Source organism: Ochotona princeps, chromosome 9 (genome assembly GCF_030435755.1).
Source record: "Ochotona princeps isolate mOchPri1 chromosome 9, mOchPri1.hap1, whole genome shotgun sequence".
NCBI classification, from domain to species: Eukaryota; Metazoa; Chordata; class Mammalia; order Lagomorpha; family Ochotonidae; genus Ochotona; species Ochotona princeps.
The window spans coordinates 5,225,275-5,243,873 of NC_080840.1; the positions used below are offsets into that span (position 1 = coordinate 5,225,275).

Sequence of the window (18,599 nt, forward strand, 5' to 3'; positions counted from 1 at the left end):
ACAGTGAAATTATGTCTGTCTGCCCTCCCTAAGCATATCCCTGGATTCATTAAATGTTTGGGAGTTAGAATCCTTGCCACAAATCACCCGGCCCCCACTCTACTAGTAAGGTGACCAACATTCCTTCAACTTTTGGGGCATTTTACAAATTATTGCCAACACCCTTCTGGAAGTCAACAGTACCTATTATGAAATACCTTCTCTCCACCTATCCCTTTCTCAGGTAACAGAACCATGAAGACCAAAGAAAGAAAATCATAATGGCTTTGAAGCCCCAGAGCAGCCACCTCAAGTGGCAGATTCTCTTTTGTACAGGGTGTAGGCTGGTGCAAGTCCAGTGCAATGGAGTGGAAAGAACAAAACTTGAGGACAGGCAGGCATGGGTCAAATCTCAGGCCATCACTTGCTGTGTGCTGCAATAGAATGTTTCCTGCTCCAGGGGAAAGACCACATTGCTCCTGTGCTGAGACTGGAACCTGTGGTACTGGGACTTCTCATGCTTGGTTCCAAACATGACCAGATGCTCAAATAATCACCAAGTCCATTTCAGACGCTTCCCTGGACATGGGCAGTGATCAGAAAGGACTTCTCCCCCACCATACTACTGGAAGAAAGCACTATGGGATCACTGTTTCTTGACTGTATAAACAAAGTTCAGGCAACTCCTTACCTTCCTGTTGGAGGGCAATAGTAACAAATCAACACTTTCCCCTTCTTTCTCTGTGATACCTACAGAAGACCCCAAAGCGATGCTTACGCTGCCCATCAGAAACACCCATGAGCTCCTCCGATCTCTATACTTTGCCTTCTTCTGCCTTGGCTGTTGGAACCCTTCTGCATGGGCTTCTGATACTGTAGTATCAAGTATTACTATTTGAACTTTTCATGAGCAAGAAACCAGTGTTTGACAGAACCAGACCACTGGGAGCTAGTGGTTTATTTCTTACCATATCTGTTATCTATTTCTGTGGGGGTAACACTCCTGGACTTGCTTATCCATAATTGGGTAAACAAAATTCAGTGTCACTTCTGGCCATGGCTATTGACCTATGCAAATCACAAAGCCAGCCATATTCACTGTGTGGGTAAATACAGTCTATTTTTTGACTGGAGGAACAGTAAGATTACATTACTGTGGGTCAAGAATTGGGACCATTTTTGCAATCAACCCACCACATCGCAGCTACTTTCACTTTAGCTAGTTCTGCCACCCAGCCAGGATTCATATCAGAGAGGACTACTAAAGTCAGAACTGGAAACTTTGTTGTGAATATTATGTGACTGTCTTCAAGAAAACAAAACCAGAGTGGATTAAACCAGTGAAAGCATTTCAGGCTCTGTCCTGATGCCAGCACAGGAACGGAAAACTCCACTGCCTTTCTCCTCTTTCTCTGGGGCATCCTCAGGCTGCTGTGGAGATGGAAGCAGCTCTATTTTGCTACCAGATTTAGTTCTTCAGACATGGATTCACCTCCTTGATTAACTCTAATGAGATTCATGGTTCACATTAGGTCATCACAAGCCCGAAAGCTGAATGATTTAAAAAAGGATCCAAGAGTTGATTGCCATCAAGGCAGCTTCCCAGTTACCTGAGTGATGGCTGCTTGGTCAGGCAGCTGACTTATCCCAAACAGGGGCTGTTCATAAAAGAAAGATGGAAACCCATGCCTTCTCGGACCTCAGCCTCTTACGCAGGCGATGTGATGTACACTCTGTTCCTGGTTGGCTTTAACAGAAGCAAGTTTCACCACTTCTGCAGTCAGACAGGCCTCCAAGGAAACTCCCACCTTCACCCCTCTCAAAGGCTCACCAGCCAACAGCTTCTGACACAGAAAGACCTAATGAATCACCCATCTTACAGAGATGGCTGAGGCGTCATGAAGAAATCCAACTTAGGCAAAGTTATGCAGCCGCAGAGCAGGAGAGCTAAGGCTACCATCTGCACAGAGATGCCATGAATAAGAGAGGAGGCACCGTTCATATTCAGCCAGATCAAAACTCCAGCCACAGCTCTCCCAACCTGCCTGTGACTGCATGGTTTAGCTTTCAGCAGGGACGTTGTGTTTCAGTGAGTGGCGTATACACAATGCTTATCAGACTTCCTGCTGCAGGGGAGGTGCTTAGCAATAGCCACCCACTAAGCCACTCAACAGCCAGGCGGGAATGTTAGCAGCAATTGGATGGAAGTAGAATCTTTATATATTTTCTAAGTAACAATGGGCAAAAATGAGTTTTCCTTAAATACGTGAGGCTATACAAGAGAATACAAATTTCACAGAGAGCAGAGACACGGTTCCTTTTGTCCACTGCTGCATTCTAAAAGCCTGGATGTGTAGGACAACAACCTTCTGTTGCACAGATGGGTCACTCTTGATTACCAGAGTAATGGATTAAGCAATATGTGGTTCATTTCTGTCTGGTGAGAAGGCTAGACTTCAAAAGATGCATCATCAGTGAAGCTTGCCTTCCTCCCAGTCACACAAACACATGCAGGAGCCAAGCAGTGCAGTTCAGAGACTACGTAGAAGAGATTCGCAGCACAGAATCCTGCGTTGCAGCCTCAGCTCTGTCACCCAAGGCTCGTGTAGTCACAAATGTCCACTTCACCCTCTTGGAGTCTGTATTCCCATTCATGTATCAGGAGTGATGCAAGCCATCTCCTTTAAAAGTCTGCTTGAACAAAGCAAGGCAGAGTTGCTGGTTCAACTTAGCGCCTGATGTTGCAGGGATTTTATGCATGAGACCGCACTACACAAACATAGAGTCGTGCCAACCTTAGGGAGGTGAGGCCAGCTTATCCAGTAGGCATCCTTGGTGGTAGACTCATCCAATAAAACCAAATACACAGGGACTGCAGTGGTGTTCCCAATGCCCCTGCCTCATTGCATGCCCACACTAGCTCTCACAAGATGGTCATATGCCAGGTAAGCATATCTAACAGGCACCAGCTCTGGGCCAGGACTGTGCTAATATCCAATTGCCATCTCTGGAATTAAGGCTAGAAGTAGCCAAACCATTGATGCTGCTTCCTCAGATGCTTTGGTCCACAACAGCTAAACAACGCAGCACAAGGTCCCACTTTAGACTTATCCTTTCGGTCTTATTCTTATGTTCTTCTGTCTTATTATAGAAATAATTTTTTGTTGTTTGTTTGTTTGTTTTGATGATGATTACGTGTTTGACCAGGGTGGGAAGGATTGAGGGTTAGGGAAAGTGGGTGAAATCATTGTTTCCGAATTCTCTATTTCTTCTTATTGGGAAGAGGAGAGATAAAGAGGGAAGCCACACCCAGCCTCCCAAATGTCCCAGTACCCAGGGATAGGAAATCACCACCCAATATCAACCCAGTGTTTCGCTGTAGTGCATATTCTGAGGGTTCGGACAGGTGGTTTGGATAGTTCTGAAATGCTGTCAATTTGGCCAATCCAAGGGTGAGGCAACGCTCCCAGTATCCATTGACTGACAAGAGACCATGGCCAGGCGACCCAAGCCCCACTGAATCTCCCACCCCCAGGGCTCACAAACCCGCTATCCACCTGACAGTTGGGCCCCAGGACCTGGCCAGGGGACCTGAGCCCTGCTAGATCCTCCACTCCCAGGGCAACTGACCTGCCCAAGGTCTCATGGCTATTACAGTAGGTAGACTGAAAGTGAAAGGCGTGGTCAGTCTGACCTCAGAGCCTGCTTGTGCCTACCACTCCAGGGCCCTGTCGCTGGCACAGCTGCATTCCCTACTCTCCTTGACTCTCTTGGCCTCTTCCTCCTCTCTTTGCAAGAACCACCCTAGATTTTGTTCTGGGAGTAAAGGCTATGAAGAGGAATTCTGGAGTCAAAAGCTATGAACCCGTCTCCAACTATTGCTCAGATGCTGGATAAAGGCAGGCCTGCCCATTCCTGAGGCCAAGGGAGGGAATGTGAGCTGCATGACCAAGAAGCCCATTAGTGTCTAATGTGAGAGAAGAGCTTCCCTTACAGCTTCTTTCAGAAACCAGAGCTGCCTCCCACATGTGGATTATTTGAAGAACACTGCAACAACAACCCAGCTTGTCCTGGAATCCTCTTGCCCATAATTAACAACTGTCATGCACATTTATACCCTGAATGTTTCTAGGAAAGGAACATTGTAGGGAATAGGTTCACCACTTGAAGTCTGAACCATTGTCACATCATAGGAGTCAACATTGGATGAGACACCTGCATGATCGTGTTCAGCTTGAGCTGTAACAATGCTGGCTGTTCATTATCTGCCATGGCTGTCCTGGTGAGCCAGCCTCTGCTGTGCCACACAAGCAGGAACTAGGGAAGGATGACTTCCTATCTGCATAAAGCCCATGGGCTCCAGAATGGCAGATCTGCAAAAGGCTCTCATTTCACACATGGGGAATCTAGGGTACAGAAAAGCTTGGGAATGTTCTGAAGGCTGAAATTAAAACCAAGGGGAGTCAGACCCTGGGCCTCTGTGTTATTCTTCCTGCCACACCATGCTTTGTGAAGCTCAGTACAAGCACATCCTTAAAGTGGTCCCAAATCTTCTTGGATCCCTTGCCCGCTTGGCTCAGCCATGATCTGTCCACCTCTAGGAAGATCATTTGGCACCAGTTACGTTCTTGAATACTTCCATAATCACTCCAGAGGTCCATGTGTGTTCCTCCCCAGCATTGCCACAGCATTCACCTGTCAATGAACTCCCTGCATTTGACCAACTATACCTTCTTTAGCCATGGTCCCCACATCCACATGGCTCCACCCGACAGTGCCCTGGCTCATGCTTTACACCATCAGCCTGTTGCCTCATGTGCAGGGTTTCCCCAGCAACGCTGAGACACAAGAGACTCAACTTCACCATTGTATAATCACTGGTTCACTCTGCTGGACTCTGAAAGCTGCAGATTGAAAGCTGGCAGGAAGTCCCAGAGGCTCCTGCCCAGTCCACTCCCACTGTCCCCTGGCCTTGCTTTCTGAAGCATCAGGTAACACAGCCTAGAAGGACATGAGACTTGATTCCTATTCCATAGCAACTGTGTCCACTGAGAAAACAAAGACAGAGGACCAGATATCAAATGTCTTTTCCATCCTCCATTGGATGGACTCACCCAAGACAGTGCATCCCTGGGGCCCCTTCCAAGATGGCTCACACAATCCCACAAATTGGCTTCTATTGAAGCCGTGGGCAGCACAGGGTCACACCTTGCATTTGTTTTACCTGCTTCCCTGTCTCAGTCCTCCCTTTTGCCCCAGTCTTGCTTCTCTGACATCTTACACGCCAAGAAAGCCTTTGTACATGTGTTCTACCTTGGGCTCTACTTCCTGAGAAACCCATGCTAAGACAATGGTAAGTTCTGTATGTGAAAAACAGATCAAGACCTTGGTCACAGCAGGGCCAAGAAGTCCCAGTAATGATGCTGTGAACACATGAGGACAGAATTGCTGTCTACCTTATTGTCTGATCTGACCCATTTCCACAACAGTGCCTAGGAACACTTGCACTCACCAAGTGCTGGTGAAACAGTCCCAAGTAATTCTGCATGTTTTTACAGGGCTTCATTATCAAAAAAATGTTTTTATTTACAAGGATATTATGCAGTCCCATGGATCTCATGTAAGGAATGGAGAGGAGGTATGGCACCATTTTTTTAGTGTGAGAATATTGCGCTTGGAGAGTTTGTCCAAGGACTCACCACTTCATAATAAGACTTGCAAACTTGAATGATAACTTTTTGCATACCCTTTGGAAAATTTTCCATTGTATTAGTTAAAAGGCCCTAAGAACAGGCAAGAGTTGAAAGAAATCATCCAACAAAGTGGATATCAAAGACTGAACAATTCAAATAGCTAAGATATGGAACCAAGCCAGATAGCCATCAACGGACAACTGAGTAAAGAAATTGTGCTACATATACATGATGGAATACTAGTGAAACTACAAAAAATGAAATTGTGTCTTTTGTAACAAAATGGATACAACTGGAGACTATTATGCTTAGTGAAATAAGCCAGTCACCAAAAAAGACAAACATGACATGTTTTCTCCAATGTATTACTAATTGTGTATTAGCACAAAGCATGTAATGTATATGAACAAAATAGACACTTGAAATACGGTTATTATATATAGCCCTCTTGAGGAACAGTAGTATTTTTGCTTAAAGAAGAAAGTACTTGGCAATTACCACTGTCTGTGGTTGACAGAGTCTGAAATTCTATTTGATGAGGAAGCTTGACTTTGGCTTCAGAGGGAGGCTGTGAAGAGTTCACCCTGTGTAGGTACCCAGGAAACCCTTGGTCCAGAGAAGCTACACAGTCCACTGATGTGAGTAAGGAGGAAGTTCACTAAGCACTCAGCTCAGTTAAAACAGTCATCTCAGAAGAGTCTGCTAAGTAGCTCTTACTGTATAGCAAAGCATCCCAAAATCCAAGGGCTTAGAAGAGCATCGTATACTGAGTTCACACTTCTGCAGGTTGGAAGACTAGACTTAGCTTAGTGGCTTCCTCCAGTCTTACTGGACTTCTTCACTCACAGGCACCTGGGAGCCAGCTGGTGTTGGATGGCTTTTCCTGGGGTACCCACCTCTCTTCCCAGGGCTCCCATCCCACCACAGCATGGCATGCACGCACTTGTTGTCTCACAGGAGGCAGGATCCATGATGCCTACCAGAAGCATGTGCAGCTCCCGGAACACAAGGATCCATCTACTCTGCCAACCATCATTTCCACTGCATCTCCCCCAGCTGTAACACAAGAAAGTCAGAAGGATAGTCCTGATCCAAACTGTGGGGAAGCAACCTCCAAAGTAGAGTGAAGATGTTGCACAGACACATTTCAAGGAGCATGAGTGTGGCAGCACTATCACAATCTACCGCACCACTGCCATTCTACCTTTCCAGCTGAGGATCTTGGAGCTCCCAGCGGTCAGCGATTATCCAAAGCCACAGCACAGACTCAGCCTGGCTGGGATGAGCAGGGATCCAGGGCTTTCCTCTCTAATCCAGGGAACATGGGATGGCAGAGCATGCCATGCTTTAGCAGCATGCGTAAGGCCCCCCTGAGAGGCCCTGCCCTGAGACCCCAGGCGTGAGTGAGTACAGGAGAAAAGGCAAGCAAAGTTTCAATGTCCTCCAGGGAGGCACCAAAGTCTACTTGGGGATCAGGGAAACAGGGCAAAAGATTTCCTGTTACAAACTCAGACTTATAGCAGGAATGGGAGAAATACCCAGTCTTTGTGGAAGCATCATTGTGCTTCAATATCTAAGACGATCATGGGAAGAATCATGGGAAGGAACTAAATGGCATCCTTGACATCCTGTAGCTATCAACCCAAAGGTCCCCAGAGGAACCTGACCAGAGAGGTCTGCCGCTACCGTGGTCACTCTTGCTACATCAAAAGCAGCTGATGCCCTCTGAGTTGGAAAGATGCTTATCTGTGAAACAATTGCCCCCCGCTAGTCTGAAAGCATCTGAATCTTCATCTATGTGCAAGTTTACACCGCTCTTGGGGAAATGACCCTTAACCTGGTCAGGACTTCAGAGGTCAGGTGGCCTGAGCCTGGGTGGGTGGGTGCGGGTGTGAGCAGAGGTTGGTTGGAGGTTTAAGAGAGCTCTGCACCAGCTCGCCTGACAAGGCAGACCAGAGCTACATAGGGAGGGAATGGCTGCATAAAGGACCAAGAGTCCAGGTTTGGGCTTCTGAGCCCTGGAATCTCTAGCAGCAATGGAAACGCTTGTTCTTCTCTTAGAGGGAATGAAGCAGCACAGATGAGCCGTCAAAATTCCAGATCTTCGCTGATTGGCCTGAGAGAGCCACTGGGCTCTGTGCTGTTGGCTTAGCCTCAGCCCAGTGAGGAAACTTGAGCTAATTCAGTGAGTTAGCTGTCAAGGGACCACCATGTCCTGGCTTCAGGCTTTGGACTGGCCCGGCCCAAGCCACTGCAGCAATTTGTGGAGTAAAACCAGCAGATGGAAAAGCTCTCTCTCTCTCGCTCTCTCTCTCTCTCTCTCTCTCTCTCACCCTCTTCTCCTCCCTGCCTCCCTCTACTTATCTCTGTAACTCTTTCCCTCAAATAGATAAATCTTATTTAAAAAGGATTACAATGAAAACTTCGCAAGGTTTGTGTGAGTGAGCCAGAGGCAGGAATGAACACAGTCATGTGGAATCATTTCCTCCCTTTTTTATTTCATTTCCTTCTTGTTATCTACTTTCTTTATAAAAATTTGTCAGTGGCATCTCTATTAGGACATAAATGTGCTTTCTCCTGGGAAAAATTACATGTACAGAGGCCCCAAGGTCAGGCACACTCCCCAGCAAGCACAAGGAGAGTAGACAGCAGAGGCCCCAGGAATTTTCCACAGGCCTTGAAGACTAGTGCCAGTTATAAAAAGAATGTTCATGATTAAAAATTAAATGTTTGATTTAAATATTTAAATGCTTCATTTTCCCCCTTGCCTGGTTGTTAATTCAGTATTAACACAGAAAGGGCCTTGTGCTCTAGCCGCTGACACCAGCCACAGGGGCTTTCTGAGCAAGAGCTCTGAGTTCCTTCCTCACAGTCATCACCTTTGAGAGTGTGCAACCATTTTCTGAGTGTCTACTCCAAGTCCAGGCCTCAGCCCAGGTGCTATTCACTGCACCTAATTTCTATGCAAACTGAGCTCTGTAATGTACCTGGTATTCTCCATTTTACAGATGAACAGAGTAAAGTTTTTTACATTCTGTCCATTTGTCCAAAATGACCCAATCAGCCTGTGCCAAAGACGAATATTAACAGAGACATGAAAGTATCGCTACATCCACAAGAGCTGGCAGCTCAAGGGATGAGACTCCAGCACTGTCAGGAGGTAGGACCATCCTGACACCATCACTGCTACCTCCTGGGCACCCCCTGTCAGGTATTATAACGAATTTGGAAATCAGATGAGGGTCCAAGGAAGTGCCTGCAGAAGGTGAAGGATTGTGAGATGAAAATGAGAGCTTGTTGTAAATCAAGCACAGCCAAGACAGGCATTCTGAAGTAGCACTTCAAGACACATCATCAGCAAAGTAATGAGATATTTATTGTTTTCCAGATTTATTGGCACTCTAATAAATGCCACACTGACATCCGTTGGTGTGGGTGTAGGATCCTGGTGGAATTTTGAGCTGGGCATCCTTAAGTGTTCAGAAAGCACTCACAGCACTTCTGGCACTCCCAGAACGTGCCCTTTCTGGCCCATCTGATGGCCCAGTAGAGTAGAAGCTTCTGCCAACTTCAGCGTTTGCAATCAGAAGTCAGAAATTTCACCCAAAATGTGAGAGGTGAAATTAGAGCAGGGACATAAGTTAACCAAGGCATCACAACACATGGGTGTCAGAGAGTAGTGGCTCCCACCCAACGTTCCTGACTCCTGTTGCATCGGGTACTTCCAGATTGGGAACTGGGATTGGGGAGTCAGAGTGGCAGGTGTGGAGGTGGGCAGGTTCCCTTGAACCTCAAAAAAACAAATGTTTTACAGAAAACCCTCACTGATAAGAGACTGAAGTCACTGTTCTGAAGAGGAGGCTTGAGTGAGAGAGGAGGAGGAGGCAGAAGTGTTCTTCATCAGTGTTAACACCTTAGGGGGCTCCAGGAACCCGAGTAGCAGACACCTGCTTATCCAGGTATTGTAATGGCCCCCTAGGAATAAAGCAGTGGCCACAAGGCTTCTCCCAGCAAGGCATAAAGCCCACAGGAGTCACACTTCAGTCCACACAAGATTCTAGAGTTGTGGATAGAGTGGCTTTCACACACACACACTATATACACAGATGAGGGAGTTATAGTCAAGCATGAATTAAAGTCCTTAAAGCAGAAAGCAAAACTGGAGTCACAACAAGTAAGTTACTTGAGGCCACATGGCAAGCAGGTGTCCAACAACAACTTCCACCCAGGACTCCTGACCCGTGTATAGAACTACAAACATTTGTGGTTAATACTTGCTGGATGTTGGAGGGGGGGTGGGTAGGGAGCTCTGCTAAGCTTGGAGGGTGTTGAACGGCATCCCTGATCTGAGCCACACCTCATGCTGCTGCCCTCTCATGATGACCAGCATTTCCAAAAGCCCCCAGCTCTGCTTAGCAAGAGTACTCTGCAGCAACAACGGATGATATGTCACAGGGTCAGCCTCAGAATTCATTTACTGGCTTCCAAGGCATCTTCTATCTGAATAAATAAAAATGATGCTGCATGTTGCCCTTTAGTTCTCTAAGGAACTACATTTCTGTTAAAGTTTCTTATCTTCTTATGTGAAAGACAAAGTGATAGGGAGGAAGATGACAGTGGACCAAACCTAAGCCAGGGACCAGGAAGTCGGCTTGGGTCTCCCATGAAGGTGGTAGGAACCCAAGCATTGGGGCATCACCTGCACCTCCCAGGTGCATTAGCTGGAAGCTGGATCAGAACGGGAGAGGGGACCGGATCCCAGGCACTCGGAGATTGGCTATGGGCATCTCCAGAAGTAGCTTAGCCCACGGTATCACAATGCCCACCTGTATCCCTTTTTTGTTTGTTTTGTTTTGTTTTGTTTTGCCTCAATGTAAATTTTAAGGCAAAAACAAATCACTTCCATAGTTAATTTCTCTGAGAAGCTGTGCCATTTGGGGCCCTTGGGTCATTACAGTGCTGTATCTATCCACTTGGTAGAAAGAGATATTTTGTTTGAAAGCAAAGCAACTGAACAGCAACTCATAAATGGCCAGGGGTAACTCTGTGAAATTCCATCCTGTCCATTCAGTGATGTGATCCCTTACTATAATTTCCTGTAAATGCTTCATAAACATCCATTTGGATGAGCCATGCCTGGTTTTTCTAAAGGGTGAGGCCCTACAACCTGTGTTTAGCAAAAATAATTTGGGATGCTCAGATAGCCAGGGACTCACTGTCATGTGGGAGTGGCAATGCTTTTGGTTGTTTGCTTTATTTATTCCTTATTTGAAAGACTGAGAGAGATCTCCCATTCACTGATTCACCCTCCAAATACCCACCAAAGCCAAGCCTGGCCAGAACCAGAAACCAGGAATTCATTCCAGGGCTCCCATGTGGGTGGCAGGGACCCAAGGACTTGAGCCATTCACCTGCTGCCTCTCGGAGTATGTATGATTAAGAGGCTAGGACTGAAGGCTAGAACTGCAACTTGAACTCAGCCCAACCAGCAGCTTAACCACTAGGCCAGATACGGGCCCCTTTTGTTATTAAAACACAAACTATCTGTGTTCTTGCCATCTGATGTCTGCAGCAGTGGGGAACTCACTGGCATGTAGATTAACATAAGCATTTTTACAACAGTTAAAGGTATCCAGGCTTATTCACCAATAACAGCCACTTTATAAACATAATTGAGAGCCAAGTTTTGTAAGTCAGTGTCTGAATAAACGAAACTGGGCAATAGTTCCTCCTAACATGATGGATCATGATGTTCTACATAAGGGACAGGGTGCACGGTGCTAATCCCTCCCTTGCGCAGTGCTGGAAGCTCTCTAAATGTGTCCATCAGATAAGAACAGCAAACAGAACATCAAGAGTCCTTCCCTGCCACTCACTATGTGACTTTGGGCAGGTCACTGCATTCTCTGGGGCTCAGTTTCCTCATATCCAGAGGCTGCAGGAATGGGGTGTGGGGCAGAGGGGAGATGGAAAGAGAGCGATGGGGACAGGTTGGCCAGTAACGACAGTTAGGAGGAATGGACTTTTCTGTTCTCTTACTTGCTAAGGTTATTCTATTTACTAAAATAGTATATATTTCAAAAAAGCAAAAGGAGAGGATTTTGAATGTTCTTACCACAAAAAGTAATAAATATTTAAGGGATGAGTGTGTTACTTACCCTAGTTTGGTTATTTTGCAGTGTGCACAGGCATTGAAACATTGCACATGCAGCTTCTGTAAGGCAATGAATATATAGTTGTAGGACTGTCACACATCAGCCCAAAATAACATTTTAAAAGAAGGATAATGAAGCACAATCCAATCTCCCCTGGGTGACATAAATTGCCCCAAGTGCCACTGAGCAGAAGTACTGCAGTCATCTACAATGCACTGTTCTCCCAACACCCTCCGCATGAACCAGGCAACTACCCTGGGTGACAGTTCTCTTCACACTGGTTCCCAACCAGAGACCTTGAAAACCTACCATCTAGCCTGGGTCTGCTACCACGTCAAGGGGAGGCCTCGAATGTTGCCTTCTCTTTGGGGCATTTGCTTTTTTTTTACCATTAGGTGAGCGTGTATGACTAAATGAATGATAAACGAGGCAAAGGGCATGAGTGCCCATCACTGCACAGGACAAAGCAGGCAGGGAAGCAGCACTCCTCACTCCTCTTCTTGCCTTTGATCCAGGAAGACCGCGTGCCAGCCCAGCAACAATTCAGGATGACTCCCAGCCTTTGCCAGCTGTCTGCTTTGCAAGAATCCCTTGCAGCTAAGGAGTGGTTTGTGGAATCCAGTTCTGGCCAAGGAAACAGGAGCATCTGAGGAGGTTTTTGCCTCCTTAGTGATGGTGACAGGAGAAAAAAAAAGTCTTCCTGGTTCTTTCTCTTTACCCCACCTTGTCTATACTCCTGGCCCTGTGGGCAGTTTCAGAACTCCAAAAGGCAGCTGGCTAAAGAGGAAGCTCAGGGTGGCAGGGGAGAGAGAAGCAGCCGGCCCTTGATGATGTACTCAACCGAACTTCCACACAATTCTGAAAACAGCCCCCCTGGGGTCTCACTGTAAATAAACAGTAAATGTCCTTTTGGCTGAAGAAACTATTGGTTAAGAATTCCGTAAAGCTACACAAACACCAACATCTGCTTGCTTTGCTTGGGACTGGGATTACATCCATTGATGTGGTCATGGTGATTATCTCCCGCTGATCAGAGCCTCTTATCAGTAGTCACCATGTGTGTTTGAGCAACAAGAAGTGGTCAAATTCTGTCTGTTCAGTAGACAGAAATATTTCTCAATCCTGAGCCCCTGGGGGAAGAAAAGAAATATTGCGAAAGGATCACTGCGGGTGAAGGAGGAAAAGGGGGCCAGGATTCCCATGCCAGGCAGTTCGCCAGTCCAAGGCATGCGTCTTGGGGGCACATGCTCTGTGCTGAGCACTCTGCAAGGCTGGGGGAACTGAGCCATGTCCTTATGACTCTGCTGGCCATGTGAGAAACCCAAATGGAATAAGGAGTTCCAGGCTTCTTGCTCCAGTCCGGTTTCACCCTAGCTGTCGTGGCCATTTGAGGAATGAAGCAGCGCAAACTATGGAGAGAAGCAGAACTGGGTTCAAATATGGCTCTGCCCACTACTGGATGTAACTTTATGGGAAGACCGTTACTACCTCCGACTTTCAATTCTCTGTGAAAAAAGATCCTTATCACTTCCCCAGAGGTCTGTGGGGACTAAGTCAAACATGGCATAAGGCATGGAGAACAAAACTCTAGCCTAGTATGCATACTGGAAGATGGCCATGATTGTCTGTCATTATTCGATACGAACATGCAGATGCCACATAGCTGGAATGAGAGGCAACAGGATCACCTGGGGCCACCTGGGCAGCTCAGCGCTCACTCTAGCAAGGCAAGCTGCTCTCACAGCCCTTGAAATTCAAATTAGACGTTATCATATGACATGGATCTTCCGAGACTCCCACAAATAGTGAAAATCACAAGGTTAAGCCTCCAACATCAAGGATTCCTGAAATATTAATTAGCATTGGAACAAGATGTAGTGCAGCATGAAGTGATGAGAAACACTTACGATGTGAAGAATATTGGCCACAGTAGCTTTAAACCAAGTGAAGCCCACACAAGACATAGCCCTGACAGGGAGCCTCTCCTCAAATTAACATGACATCTCTTCAAAACCTGCATGGAAAGTGAAATTAAAGGACACATTTATTTTGATGCAAAAATATTGTAAAATCTGGGTCTGACTTTTTCATAAAATGCATTTTTCATGAACTTTTTGGAAACCCCTCAAGGGCATGAATTGCAAAATTTTGCACCAAAATAAACTTATTCTCTAGTTCTATTTTCAATGACATTTTGAAAGTGGCTTCACACAGACTGAACTCATTCCTTGCCACTGGCTGAAGTCTGCAGGGCAGCTGAAGTGAAGACTCAGCAATGGCATGCAGGAGAGGTCTGCGCCACTCCACACGGGAGCTCCCTACATGCAAACAAAACAAAGCACCTTTATCGAACCTCTCTCTCCTTTCTTTTGGTTAAGCCTGAACTACTCTTAGGATGCAACCGTCCTGCCAGATGTTTTCCAGCCCATAGAAACAGCAGAATTTGCAGTGACCACTCTACTTCTCATTGCCTATTTTTGCAAAACCTGCCCTGAACTAGAGCACAGACCTTCAACCTGAGCAGCCACTTAGAACTTTGCCTGTGCTGTGTCCCCCTCCATAGCAGTCACACGCAGCCATGGTAGCATGCACCTGGCCTTTCTTTGAGATGACCCAGCACCCTATAGCTAAGCTGGCACAGTCTGCCACTGCCACATCAAGGGCCATCAGGGGCATCTGTGGGACTGTCAGGTCTATGGGGCAAGTGAAAATTCATAGAAGGTACGTGGACTCTGGGGTCAGGCATCTTGGACCAGCCCTTGGGAAGGCAAAGACTCTTTGGCAGAAAAATTATTCTATTAGAAAGTCAGTCTCAACAGACCTAATTTATATATCTTCATATTTGGATGGTTGTCAAACTTTGTAAGATATGCTTTAGCTTACTTTGGAAAGTCATAAAATATGGCTACGGTAAGAAATAATGGTAGCTCATAAATCCTACTTATTTTTATTCATTGTGAACACAGCTGAACTCAAATTTCCTGTTTTAAAATAAATTCTTGTTCTTTGTAAGTATTTGCTCTCCAACTACTATAAAATCTGTTAGTTTCTGAGATGGACCATCCAATTCATTGTCTTCTTTCTGCAGAAGTTAGCAGCAAGTTCAAAGCAAATTTAAATGCTTTTTGGCTAATTTTGAATGCAAAACCACAAGGAGTCCAGTTTATATCTCAGCACACAGGAACTGTGAAGGCAAATAGGTCCTCATGCACAAAGAGGCCCAGGGACACAGGGCCCTGACCCACCACAGCCACGTTCTCAAGCTCTGTGCCCCACAGCAGGATTTAGCAAGAGTTGGTTGAGGCCTGGACTCTGCATTTTTAGCAAATCCCCAAGTTTTTCCCAACCAAGTGGCATACATTTCACACGCTGAGGAATGGCAGAGCAGGTATGGAGTCAGCACTCAAGGCTGGTGGTGGAATGCTCAGGTATCAGCAAAGAATTGTCAGCAGTTAGAACCAGGAGATGAGACATGAATCCAGCCATCAGAACTTGGGCCAAGCCACATAACTACTGCAAATGATCTCAACACGAAAGGGCCGGGCACTTCTGAATTTGACACTGACCACCGCTGGTTATACAGCCCATGAAAATCATGTCTGTTGGTTTCCTACAGGTCCCTATTTAAAAACATACGTATTCATGTACTTCTTTGTACCACCTCCCATCCTGATGACTCACCCTCCATTGTTCAACAGCACGCAAACTTCTTTTCCTTCAATGTGTTGTGACTTCCATCCTAAGTAAAAAGCAATAGTCTTCTGTCTTCTGTCTCCTGGGCATCACAGCTGCCCAGGAGGACGGGGTCCCCCATACCCAGGCATGCCAGCCCCTACTCCTGAGCAGGTCCCACCTCTATTCCAAGCTGCGCTTCCTCACTCCTTCCTTGCCACATTGTGACAGCAATGTACTTGGCATTCTCTGTCCCTTCCAGCCCTCCACGCTGTGTCTCCCAGGATCGATGGCATTAGCGATAGCTCATTTAATTAGTCCAGTTGCAGCCCGGCTTTATTACTTTCCCATTTACAATGAAATAACAAGGAACAAACAAAAGGGATTTGTCACTATCTAAGGATTCGACAAGGCTGGGGAGGCTGCCAGTATCTATGATTGGCTCTCCTTGAGGCAGAAAGAATGACCACTGCCATTACAAGAAAATCAGGATTTGTAGTGGTCAACGTTCAGCAAGCAGCCTCACTGTCTATGAAGGTGATTGGGGCAATAGATCCAGACTTCAGTGTTCCTAATAATACCCACTCCTCACAAGGGAATGCATGAAGACACCTGCTTCTGCTGCCTGCTGTGTAACCACAGACAAGCTGCCACTTACGCCTCCAGGCCTCAGTGGGCACTGAATCACTTCCAGAGGTATTGCTTCTAGTGACATGCGGTGGCCTTGCAGGGGACTGTAGCTCCCCAGGTCTCATATGGGCCCAGAAATCTGCATGCTTAGCCATAAACAGCTGATCCTGATGTGTCTGACAGTAGGAAGTTCTGAATAACCATGCACAGCCCTAAATCTCAGCAGGCCACACTGACCTCCTTCCTGCCCACACTGACTGCCCAGACAGCCTAAGAGAAAACATCATGGATTCCAAACAGCCCAATACCTCCAACCCTCCCCCCAAAATTGTATACCTCTGCCTAGAACTCCACGTTCCTTTTCCATCCTCCAACTAACAAGCTCTTCCTCACTATGAAACCCCATGAATGCTGTACCTTCCATAAGGCTCACCTGGATTCTCTAAGGTAGAGTCATTTCATGTGTACAATGGAGCATTTCTTACAATTCTCAATCAAAGAACACATCTAATTATGTTTTTCCAGTCTCCCTCTCCAGTAATAAACAAGACCCTTGGACTCGCATTCTGCTTATCTCCATATTCCCAGAAAAATGTCTGACATATTATTGGGTTCTCAAAATGCCTATGTTGGATGAAAGAATGAACAAATCAGTCATCAATAAATCAATCAGTTTTAAGTCAATCTCATTGTCTATTAAGCCTCTGCTTTCAGCTTAGGCATGACAAAATGTCTGAGTGATATGATTTCAGGGAGATCGATAGCTCTCTCTATACCCCAAAATAGCTTCCTCAAATCTCATTATAGTGCATGAAATTCTCACCAGTGGTTTACTCATTTAATTTAACAAGCATTGATTGTGACAAGAACTGCACAAGATAAACTTAAAATTGTGGTCGAGCCCAGTCTAGTCTGCGCACCACATGGGAAGGGGCTATGCTCCCAATGGAGGAAACACTTAACCATGAAAGGTTTCCAGGAACAGTTGCTCATGCCTGGAGGATTGGTGGTCCCATTCTCTGAGGAAATGGACAGGAAGTGATCATTGGTTCATGTAGAGGCACACTGAGCTGGGGGCCTGTGGTACACGTCACATGGCAGCCAATGGATGATGGATATAGACAGAGATGCTCAGAGATGTGTCATGAGAAATCACGGTGAGGAAGCCGCCCATCCAGTTCCAGACCATGCCATGGACTAGAAGACACCATAGGATAAAGCACAGGTTGAAAAAACAGCCGAGAGCAAATGCAGAGAGGCTAGAGCACCTGAGAAGTAGCTGAACTCTTGAACATAATGCACCCAACACACCAAGCAATGTATGTCACACATCATCTTTGAATAACATTTGTTGAATCAGTAATAGGTATTGAAAATGCTATTGCTTCCATTCTTTTTGGTAAGCAACTTGAACATACAGAGGTGGAAAATGGCTTAACTGTAAAGATGACAGAGGTAAGATCGAAATTCGTACTTAGTGTTGTCTGATTTAGGTCTGACAATATTGCTATCCTTCTTATGTCACAAGGGGGGAGAGCTGCTGGCGTCCATGTCAGCCCCCTGACTACTCCAGGCAGGAGGCAACAGTGACTCGCTGGAGCCCTCATCAAGCTCATGAAAGTTTATTGTGCAAGCACATCCCAGACCTACCCTCCAGTGACTTCCTGTGGGTGGCTTGAACTGAGCCACAGAAATTGGCAAATGCTGACAATCGGATTTGCTTAACTTTGTTCTTACCCAGCTTTTAAATATCTACCCGGACTCCAGTGGAGGAAGTCAGGACCTTCAAGCCCGTGCTACAAGGGACACAGACTGAGATGTCTAAAATGCTAATAGTCAGGTAGTTGACATACACGTTCATTTTGCAGATGAGAAAAATGAAGTTCCCAAAACTAAATGACTCAGAACAGCACAGCTAGTGAATAACATGCTGTACATACCTGGTGTTTATTTATTTTGCTTGCCATAAAATACCAAGGAGGAGCAACATGGAAGGAATGGGACCAGTCCTCCCAGGCAGGGATGATTAAGGGGACAGAAGATTTGTCAGACTCTTTTTATCATAATATTCTGGCAATTCTAAGCAATGTCAGGAAAAATGCCCCCCCAGTGAGGTGGCTGCACCCACAAACCTTCCTTTCCACACTGCTAATGTTTTTAAAAGAAGTATTTCTGTTTAACACAGCTTTCAGACAAATAAGCCTAAATTGTTCATAACTGTCTTTTTATTTATTAATGTCAGCGATTATCTCTTAACTAATATGTATATTTAAACTTCTTTTTCCTTCTTGGATTACGCAGAATATAGGCTTGTTAATATTTGCAAAGAACTAGCTCAGGGATTTGCTAATGCTTGCCATTTTTGTTTGTTTTCAATGCCATCAATTTACTTCTCTTATTATTATTTTATACTTTTACTTCCCTAATTTATTCTATTGCTCTTTCTGCGGGTTTTTGATTAGAATATTTG

At 45.8% G+C, this 18,599-nt stretch overlaps 1 long non-coding RNA gene across 1 annotated transcript in view; it reads right to left on the reverse strand.

Annotated features, from left to right (window-relative positions):
• Nucleotides 1-4,257: 4,257 nt before the first annotated feature.
• Nucleotides 4,258-18,599, reverse strand: part of LOC131481129 (uncharacterized) — a 79,905-nt gene continuing 65,563 nt past the window's right edge. Inside the window, exons 2-3 of the long non-coding RNA XR_009246046.1 lie at nucleotides 11,831-11,886; nucleotides 4,258-5,027 (exon numbers count right to left, since the gene is read on the reverse strand). This is a non-coding gene — a long non-coding RNA (uncharacterized LOC131481129). The remainder of the gene's footprint in view (nucleotides 5,028-11,830; nucleotides 11,887-18,599) is intronic.